This window comes from Haliotis rufescens, unplaced genomic scaffold, assembly GCF_023055435.1.
Source record: "Haliotis rufescens isolate VD_foot unplaced genomic scaffold, xgHalRufe1.0.p SCAF_3, whole genome shotgun sequence".
Lineage (NCBI taxonomy): Eukaryota > Metazoa > Mollusca > Gastropoda > Lepetellida > Haliotidae > Haliotis > Haliotis rufescens.
This window is the reverse complement of record NW_025964001.1, coordinates 59,704,253-59,714,880: the sequence shown is the minus strand read 5'-3', so window position 1 is coordinate 59,714,880 and position 10,628 is coordinate 59,704,253.

Below are 10,628 nucleotides of genomic sequence, written 5' to 3'. Positions count from 1 at the left end.
TTTGGTAGCATATTTTAATATTTATTTTTAAATCGAACTTTCATTCAGGATCATTATTCTAATTATTTGTTTATTTTCTCCATATTTCTGGTGTTATTTCTAGTTATTTCGATTATACTATTTTAAAACTCGAAATGTCGAGAAAACAATTGAAATAACGAGAAAATAATTGAAGCAAATAGAAAAAAACTCGTAATTTCGAGAAAATAATTGATATAACGAGAATAAATAAACTCGAAATAACGAGTAAATATTCGAAGTAACGAGAGAAAAAAAATCGTTATTTCGAGAAAATAATTGAACTTACGAGAGAAAATATCATAGTAACGAGAAAGAACTCGAAATTTCGAGTAAATAATTGAATAACGAGACATTTCGATATAAAAGCAATAATGCTACCAAGTGTGACCATTTAGCTTTCTTACGTTGGCGCCGAACAACAGGAATTGGGAATTTTGAGAACAAGTAGACCAAACATGACATGTTATACTAACAGAAACGCATGTACTCATAGACTTTCCAGAAAACATGACATGTTATAATAATAGAAACGCATGTACTCAAAGACTTTCCAGAAAACTATTACAAATAGGCCTTGGCGCCATGGCGACGTGCATCACATGTATAAAGTAGGTATATATGAGCCATAAACAGAGGGTGTAAATAATAATAATAATAATAATAAATGCATTTATGTAGCACCGACAATCACGTAAATGTCTGTCCGCGTGCTGGAAAGCAAACACGTCATGAATTTTCCCAAGTGTTTCCCAGGAAGATAAGTTTTTGGGGAGAGATGTGACCGACTATTGAATTGAAGAGTTAGAAGATTTATCTTATTCGAATGTGCGACTGATGTGACTCATGCTGAATACATTTCGTGACTCACGTCATGATTACCAGATTTAGTCACATGAACGGATCCGTCTATAATAAATCCAATGTCCCTTTCCTTGATTCCTTCTTGTCCTGTAAACTTTTCCATGAACTTCGACCACGTTTGCTGACAAGTTTAGTAACTCACAGAGAGATGGCAATTCTTCTGTTCCTTCATAAGTTAGTGGGCACTACTGCGTTCTATAAAAGAGGATTTGAACCCGAAAGTTAATACTAACACATTAATATGAAAAAAAATATTGAACCCAACTCATTACTCTCCGAGTGTTCAATGCAAGCACGGTATCATTATTTTCACTAAAGCCTAAAACAATTCATAGGATGCCAACGGATACAGGGAATCGAGTAACACTTTATCATTTCATCCCCAGTAACATTTCTTTTCGCGATCGTAACTCCCCATTCGTGACCAATTCGTGTTATTCCGGGACAAGCCGAATAGCGACTCGTGCCCCTCTCAGGGCTATATTTTGCGACCGGGTTCCGTCTCAGGGCAAACGGGCATACCTAAAACAATTGTCAACTCGTTGCGAAATGTTTCACATATATTTCCCCATATATTATATACATTTCAGATGCAATTTAAAGCACATTGGACGTGGGGAATTACACAGTATGATTGAACACATTTAACTGTGTCTTGGGTATATTTTAGATACAAGACATATTCAAAATCAAAAATTATTTAAGATTGCAATTTCCTAATTCCCACGGCGTGTCAACTTAATGCGGGAGGAAAGCCCGAAGTAATGCAGGTCTCAGACGTTAACCACTTCGGTGGAACCAACGAGAACAGGTATGGTGCTGACAAACCTAGGAACATAATCGGGGCGAACCGGGATCCGAACCCACAATCATAGATTTCTGGCGTGCACAAGGGACGCAACTCTGCACAGCGAATCCCGGCGCCTTAGACGACTGGGCCACCCGTGCCCGCTTGATGCCAAGAGGTAGATTGATGCCGAATCGTTTTAGAAAGTTGGGGGCGGTAGGGTAGCCTGGTGGTTTAAGCGTTCGCTCGTCAAGCCGAATTCCCGGGTTCGATTCCCTACATCGGTACAGTGTGCGCGGCCCATTTCTGGTGTATTGCTGGAATATTGCTAAAAGCGGCGTAAAACCATACACACTCCGATCTTGAGGCTTTCCTCCCTAAATAAGCTGCCACGTCGTAATATAAGTGTAATACTATTAAAAGCGTCGTTAAACCGACCCACCCACTCCGATCAGCTATATAATAATACAGCTATATGACGGCGGTCTGTAAATAATCGAGTCTGGACCAGACAATCCAGTGATTGACATCATTAGCATCGATCCACGTAATTGCGACCGATGACATGCATCAACAAAGTCAGCGAGCCTGACCACCCGATCCCGTTAGTCGCCTTTTACGACAAGCATAGTCTCCTTTTACGGCAAGCATGGGTTGCTGAAGACCTATTCTACCCCGGATCTTCACGAGCTCGCGACGCATGAAAGCCCCTATGTAAGTGCACAATCTTAAACGCGACATTAAACCCCATTTCACCTCCCGCTCACCTCACCCGCTCACGATATGCACTTCCTTGCTGACAGGGGCGTGAGGCGTTTGTCGTGACATGCTCGGTGTTAAATTTGAGAACCCTGTCCCTTGTTGACGAGGTCACCTGCACATCCGGGACAGATGCTCACCAGCACATCCGGGACACATGCTTCTTACACGTGTTGACACCGATTGGCTTGATCGAGTTCACTTGTTTTGTTGTTTTTGTTTACGCCGCACATATGAACAATACATGCGGGCGACGTGCCAGTTAACACCGCGGGTATTCCTGGGAAGTATGAGGCTAATGTTTAACCATGTGTTCCGTATGTCATTATACTGATAATTCATTTATTGATATAAAAAAATCGTTTTGTGATATATTAAAACTTGGGAGCGGTCGGTGTGTTTGCTTGGGAGGAAAAACGACATATTTTTTCTATATTTATAAATATGACTTTTATCAACAATCATATTCTCGGAAATTTTTTGGGGGAGGAGGGATATTTGTATGGAGACTAGATGAAAAATTTAGTTACAGAGGCAAAACGACATTTTTTCTATTTAAAACTATGACTTTTTTTCAACAGTCATATTTTCGGACTATTTCACTGATCAATTGGTCGGTCCCTTATCCATATTTACATGTATACCCCGTGATTTAGAATATTTACATACAATGCCAATCTTTCTTTGCAAACAATAACGACATCATCAAAAATACATAAATCAGCATCATACAATCGAAGTCGTTCTTAGCGTGATGTCATTGTAAGGCTAACCCGTGTTGAATCATTGTAAGGCTAACCCGTGTTGAATCATTGTAAGGCTAGCCCGTGTTGAATCATTGTAAGGCTAGCCCGTGTTGAAAACCTGTAACTATAAATGCCTCTCTCCTACTAAAACGACACCATTTATTGTAAATAGACACTGTTCAAAAAATAAATTAATCACAGAAATATATCTACCATTAAAAAAAGACACATCCATCGTGCTCTCTCTCTCTCTCTCTCTCTGTGCTCTCTCTTCCCTCTCTCTTTCCCCCTCTCTCTCTTTCCGTCTCTTCCCCCCTCTCTCTGTCTCTCTGTCTGTCTGTCTGTCTGTCTCTCTCTCTCATCAACACATTCTTTAAGGAGGGGGGGGGGGGGGGGGGGGGGGTTTGCTGGATTTCTTCCTTCTCCGTCCCAATACTGCAGTCAATGTGTCACGTGACATTATTATACAACAGTTCACACATCAGACTTAAATATAGAGAATGATGCTTCCTGTTCCGTAATCTGTGCCTATTGTCCTTGGATAATGACATAGGTTAATTAATTACCCTTCGTTTATAGAAAACAGTCATGTGTAGAGTGGGACACTGTGACATTGGTGCATGTGCTCGCGAGCACACACTTCCTCGTTGTATACATGATTACATCCCGGGTCGTCTAATTGTCAGAGCTTCAATATGCCTGGGTTGTCTAACCATGCATGATTGGTTTCTCCGTGGCTCAGTGTAATCCGTGCAGTGGCAGACCCGCTAATCTGTCTTGGAGAGACTATCAGTGGGGTGTCTGGGTAGGGACAACTTGAGATGGAGATTAATAAAGCAGCGTATTTCTTCAAATTCTTAGAAATGGTATAAAATTAATAAAATGGTTTTTTTAATGAAGAAATGTATGTGACATAACATAGTTTCACATAGTTAGTGATTGATAGCAGATAATAGAGTGAGTGAGTGAGTATGGTTTTACGCCACTTTTAGCATTATTCCAGCAATATCACGGCGGGGGACACCACAAATAGGCTTCACACATTGTACCCATGTCGGGAATCGAACCCGGGTCTTCGGCGTGACGAGCGAACGCTTTAACCACTAGGCTACCCGACCGCCCCAGCAGATAATAGAAGAAAAAGTCAATAGAAGTCATTGTAACTGAAATACCTTAAACCAGAGATCGGTGGTTACTGGATAGTTCAATGACAACAGTCTGGGAAACATTTGATCTTGTTTTGACGGGCATAAAGGATTTTTCTAGCATTTGCGCCAGTACAGTTGAATCTTATGCTTGTTGTGAACAGTGAAGTGTCTATGGAATAATTGTTGAATCTAATGCTTCATGTGAACAGTGAAGTGTCTATGTGGAATAATTGTTGAATCTTATGCTTGTTGTGAACAGTGAAGTGTCTGTCTAATTATTGTTGACAACATTATATATTATACTTTTGGCTCTTTTAAGTGCCAAGATAGATAAATAAATGATGCAAGAAAATTTGTCATTTTGTTTTAATTTCGTGCATCCCTGTTCACAGTAAAATGGATGGATCCACATGCCTACTTTGTCTAACTAGAAAAGTCACTCATCCCTCACTATGCCTGGGTTGTCTAACTTGCAAAGTCACTCATCCCTGACTATGCCTGGGTTGTCTAACTAGCAAAGTCACTCATCCCTGACTATGCCTACTTTGTCTAACTAGCAAAGTCACTCATCCCTGACTATGCCTACTTTGTCTAACTAGCAAAGTCACTCATCCCTGACTATGCCTACTTTGTCTAACTAGCAAAGTCACTCATCCCTCACTATGCCTGGGTTGTCTAACTAGCAAAGTCACTCATCCCTGACTATGCCTGGGTTGTCTAACTAGCAAAGTCACTCATCCCTGACTATGCCTACTTTGTCTAACTAGCAAAGTCACTCATCCCTGACTATGCCTACTTTGTCTAACTAGCAAAGTCACTCATCCCCGACTATGCCTGGGTTGTCTAACTAGCAAAGTCACTCATCCCTCACTATGCCTGGGTTGTCTAACTAGCAAAGTCACTCATCCCTGACTATGCCTACTTTGTCTAACTAGCAAAGTCACTCATCCCTGACTATGCCTACTTTGTCTAACTAGCAAAGTCACTCATCCCCGACTATGCCTGGGTTGTCTAACTAGCAAAGTCACTCATCCCTCACTATGCCTGGGTTGTCTAACTAGCAAAGTCACTCATCCCTCACTATGCCTGGGTTGTCTAACTTGCAAAGTCACTCATCCCTGACTATACCTGGGTTGTCTAACTAGCAAAGTCACTCATCCCCGACTATGCCTGGATTGTCTAACTAGCAAAGTCACTCATCCCTCACTATGCCTGGGTTGTCTAACTAGCAAAGTCACTCATCCCTCACTATACCTGGGTTGTCTAACTAGCAAAGTCACTCATCCCTGACTATACCTGGGTTTTCTAACTTGCAAAGTCACTCATCCCTGACTATACCTGGGTTGTCTAACTTGCAAAGTCACTCATCCCCGACTATGCCTGGGTTGTCTAACTAGCAAAGCCACTCATCCCTGACTATGCCTACTTTGTCTAACTAGAAAAGTCACTCATCCCTGACTATGCCTGGGTTGTCTAACTTGCAAAGTCACTCATCCCTGACTATGCCTGGGTTGTCTAACTAGCAAAGTCACTCATCCCTGACTATGCCTACTTTGTCTAACTAGCAAAGTCACTCATCCCCGACTATGCCTGGGTTGTCTAACTAGCAAAGTCACTCATCCCTCACTATGCCTGGGTTGTCTAACTAGCAAAGTCACTCATCCCTGACTATACCTGGGTTTTCTAACTAGCAAAGTCACTCATCCCTGACTATACCTGGGTTGTCTAACTAGCAAAGTCACTCATCCCTCACTATATCTTGGTTGTGTAATAGCTACTGTTTACCCGTTTTAACAAATTAGACGAAGCGGGTTGATACAATATACATACGTTATACATGTATGGGCATCGCGGCTACAGATGGTGTTAACTAATCGGTCTGAGAAAAAAACCTATGTCTATTACATCGAAGAACGTCTATTATATTCTAAAACGTACGTACCGTATTCGACGTAATAAGGGCCCAGGGCGCTCTCAAAATTAGAAATAGGGGGCTCTTATTAAAATAATATTTTATATACGACAGATATATTTTCCAGGATTTAATTGCCCATAATTAAGGATGCATATAACACACGAGTGAGTATTATACACGAATAAATAAGTCTTACATTGATCAATCGGAAGGGGGGGCTAATTTAGATTGTTCACTACCCAATATAATTAGCAAATATCGCCGCGGGCGCTTATTTGAGCGGGGCGCTTATTACGTCGAATACGGTAGTTCTTCTGACTTTATTATGGCAGCTAAATGTCCTGTAACACCATTAACATCATTCATAGAATGACGTCCGTGGAACAATGTAGGCTGCATATTAATGAATGTACTATTTTGAATGTCTAGATGCTATAACAAACGACACATACACCTTTTTCGTTTAACAGAGTGATTAGTGTCATTGGACAATGTCGCCTTTACGGCTGTCTCATATTTCTTCAAGGAACGACGCATAAAGGGAAATGTTTATGCATCTACCTCAGTGACACACAGTGTAAACACATCCAGGAGCCCAGTCGACAGACGCACGTCCCGGGGACTGGGGAGTGGGGAGTGTGTTTGTGTGTTGGATGGGGTTGGGGGTGGGGTGGGGGGGGGGGGGGGGGGTGTTAAACTCGGAAATAGAGGAGGACGTGTGTTTATGTGTACACGTTAGTCTGTCTCCCAGACCCGAGAGATTATATTAAAAAAAGGAGTCCAACTCAAGTCTGGAACCATTTGGCAAGTCTAGATGCCTGATATTAATATGTTATGGGCTCCATTGGGATTTTTTTTTTTTTTTTTTGCAGATATACATTTTCGAATAATATATCTTTATTTTTAGGACTAAATGTCAGTTTATGTACACACGTGTGTATTTCTAAAATTATTCCCTAAAATAATGAAAAGAAATGCCGTTTCAAGTGGTTGTTTATGTTGGATAGTTTTAAACAAGTCGCAAGGTGAACGGTTTGTCATGTAAATATCAATAACAATAAAATCAGATATTCGGATATAGAAAGTATAGATAGCATATGGCAGGATGCGCGTGTCGACGTATACGTACACACCCTCAAGCTGCTTAGAAAACAGAAATTATATGGAAGAAGGAAATCTGGGTATTATTGACCAGAGATTGGAGGTAGATCACCGACGACGTCACGACGGAAGACAAAGCTCCCAGCGGTGGCGGGGTGTGGGGTATCCCTCACCATGTCCGGGACTTCGGAGAAACGCGGATCTGCTAAGTGCGCAGTAGTCTATACAGGTACAAAACACACCGAATATTTAGTTGAATAGTATTGGGTCATCAGGGTGACAACCAGATTATATTTCAATCAATGCATATATCCGCACTTACAGTGTTCTTGTAATATATTTTAACCGTATTATACTGTAATAAATCTGTTATCTGCATTTCCGTATAGAGTAACACAGTGTGAAAATTGCCAGCAAGTAGGAGAGACAGGCTATATATATCACGGCAGCGTGTAATTCAGGCTGGGCGGATTCCGGGTCAAAAGTGGTCCTCAGTAGGTGAGGTGAAATTGGGTTTAACGTCGCGTCCAAGATTATTACACTTATATAGCGACGTGCATGTACGTGTGTGTTTGTACTAGTCCGGACTGATGCCGATTTATAGTGCTAGCTCACTGAGATACCATGCCACAGTTTAACATGAATACCTCACTCAGACACAGTATACTGACTCCGAGCCGACCAGTCCTTGTTTTAGCCCCTTTAATGCCGAACGCCAGACAGGGTAACAACAAGTACCATCTTTTAACGTCTTTTGGTATGACGCGACCGGGGATCGAACCCCGGACCTTCCGCTCCACCACTAGACCACGGAGGCGGTCACAGGTCCTCAGTATCACATGCTTGCAACAAGAGCCGACTAATGTTTGTTTGTTTGTTTGTTTAATGCCGCCCTCCGCTATAGTCTAGCTATATGACGGTGGTCTGTAAATAATCGAGTCTGGAATGACATACATCAACCAAGTCATCGAGCCACCATTCACCCGATCCCGTTCGTCGCCTCTTACGGCAAGCATGGGTTGCTGAAGATTTATTCTAACCAGATCTTCACGGGCGAGCCGCCTGATCAGTGACAGTGGAGTAGTCTGTGATTCCTAATCGTATACTCCGATGGCATGGATCGTAGCTCATGCTGGTCCAGACTAGAATATTTCGAGAACTCCCTCATTAAGATGTAGCATAACTGCATGGGATGTTAAACCTTGACTTATTCACTCACTGGCACACCAGCAGGTGATATAGAATATGACGAGCCACGTCGTAGGGGTAAAAAACCCCAGTAAAAATGACCTAAGGCTGCTAAATCAATCCCCGGAGCATGCAAGGGGTGGCACATCTTTCCGAGGCAAGGGAATTAACTGAATATAAAAGTCCAGTTTCCACCCTTGCCAAACTAGGCTTCAATTATGGAATTATTTTTGGGCTTGACTAACGAATCTGTGCATAGTCCAATCAAGATGGCGTGACGAAATCGACATCCGGTTCGTAAGACTGTCGTGCAGATTTCGTTCGATTGCAATAATTGCAGAGCATGTGCACAGTCAACAGGGCGTCGACAGATACTTTCCAAATCTTTTCATGTTTTTTTATCAAGGTGCTCATGTGATTTGATTCACTTCGCGAGGTAAGATCTGTTTTATTACAATATAGATCCCGACTATCGACCAGACTGGACGCCGCCATTTTGTTTGAAGAAACTAGACTTTTATCGTCAGTTAATTCCCTTGCCTAGGGTAGATGGGGGTGACATAGATGGTCATCAGTTACAAGACAAGGTAATGTTTTATTAAAGGGAAAAAAACATCACTTATGTGTAAACGTGTTTCCAAAAGCGAGTGAGTTGGGTTGAACGCCGCTTTGCTCTAAAGTATATATTCGACGATTAAGACTAGATTTTCTTAAATAACAGCCGATCTTTATGAAAGGTTATCGTGATACAGCGAGATGGTGTGTGATTGCCTTTATGGCCGCCTTGAGCTTTAAAACGACAGTCAATTTTAAATTAAAGGCCAAAAGTCACGTCATATACATTAAATACCATTAAACCATCTTAAACCAAGTATCAGTATGGGAGGGACTCTTGGATACGAATCTACACCCACCGGATCCTTGGGAACACAAGTCAGTTGTGACGCCTCCATCTACTTAAACCGCCTCTGTGGTCTAGTGGTAGAGCGTCCGCCCGGAGAGCGGAAGGTACGGGGTTCGATCCCCGACCGCGTCATACCAAAAGACGTTTAAAGACAGTACTTGTTGTTACCCTGTCTGGCGCTCGACATTAAGGGGCTAAAACAAGGACTGGTCGGCTCGGAGTCAGTATACTGTGTCTGAGTGGGGTATTCATGTTAAACTGCGGCATGGTATCTCAGTGAGCTAGCACTATAAATCGGCATCAGTCCGGACTAATACAAGCAGCCACACAGCCACACACACGTGCATGCACGTCGCTATATAAGTGCAATAATCTTGGACGCGACGTTAAAACCCGTTTCACCTCACCTCCATCTACTCAGTCGAACCTCCATTTGAATTCGACATGGACCGCATGAGCAAGATAACGCTTCAGTATACCAATAATTTTGTGTAAACTCTTATTCCCACAGTAACAGTTTCTTTCGTCAATGTTTTTTTCTAATATAACATTTTCAACGAAAAATTAAAAAAATACCCTTCTTCAAATAACCGCGACTGTACCATTAGGCTGGATTGTCACTAGGACCGTTTATGCAAGGATAGGTGTAATATACTGCAATTTCCTACAAATGCGACGTCGCAAACGTCTACGGCGAGTGTGACACAAAACCAGACCGAAAAATATGCAAATAATCTAAGTGAACCATTTATATACGTCAAATACATCGACGTAAAAATACTACATACTACTACGTATACAATACCAATGGATGCATGAACAAAATATATTAACAATTATTTCTTAAAGCAATGACAACTATTAGCCATCGATATAATGCAGACACGCCAACATACACCCATAGATGCATACACACTGAGAAACGTTATATATAGTATTCAAAACAAGTTAAGGAACACCCGATTCTTTCATATTTATTATAGTTAATTAGTCATGCCCGATTACATGGGACTTTGAAAAGGCCTTATTACCTTACGTGCAAGATATGTCAAATATGACCATAACATATGCAATGCGTTGAAAACATGTCACCTATCCTCAACGCATCGGAACTCATCGCCTTTAATTATCGATTTCGACCCGTGAAGATCCGGGGAAGAATAGGTCTTCAGCAACCCATGCTTGCCGTAAAAGGCGA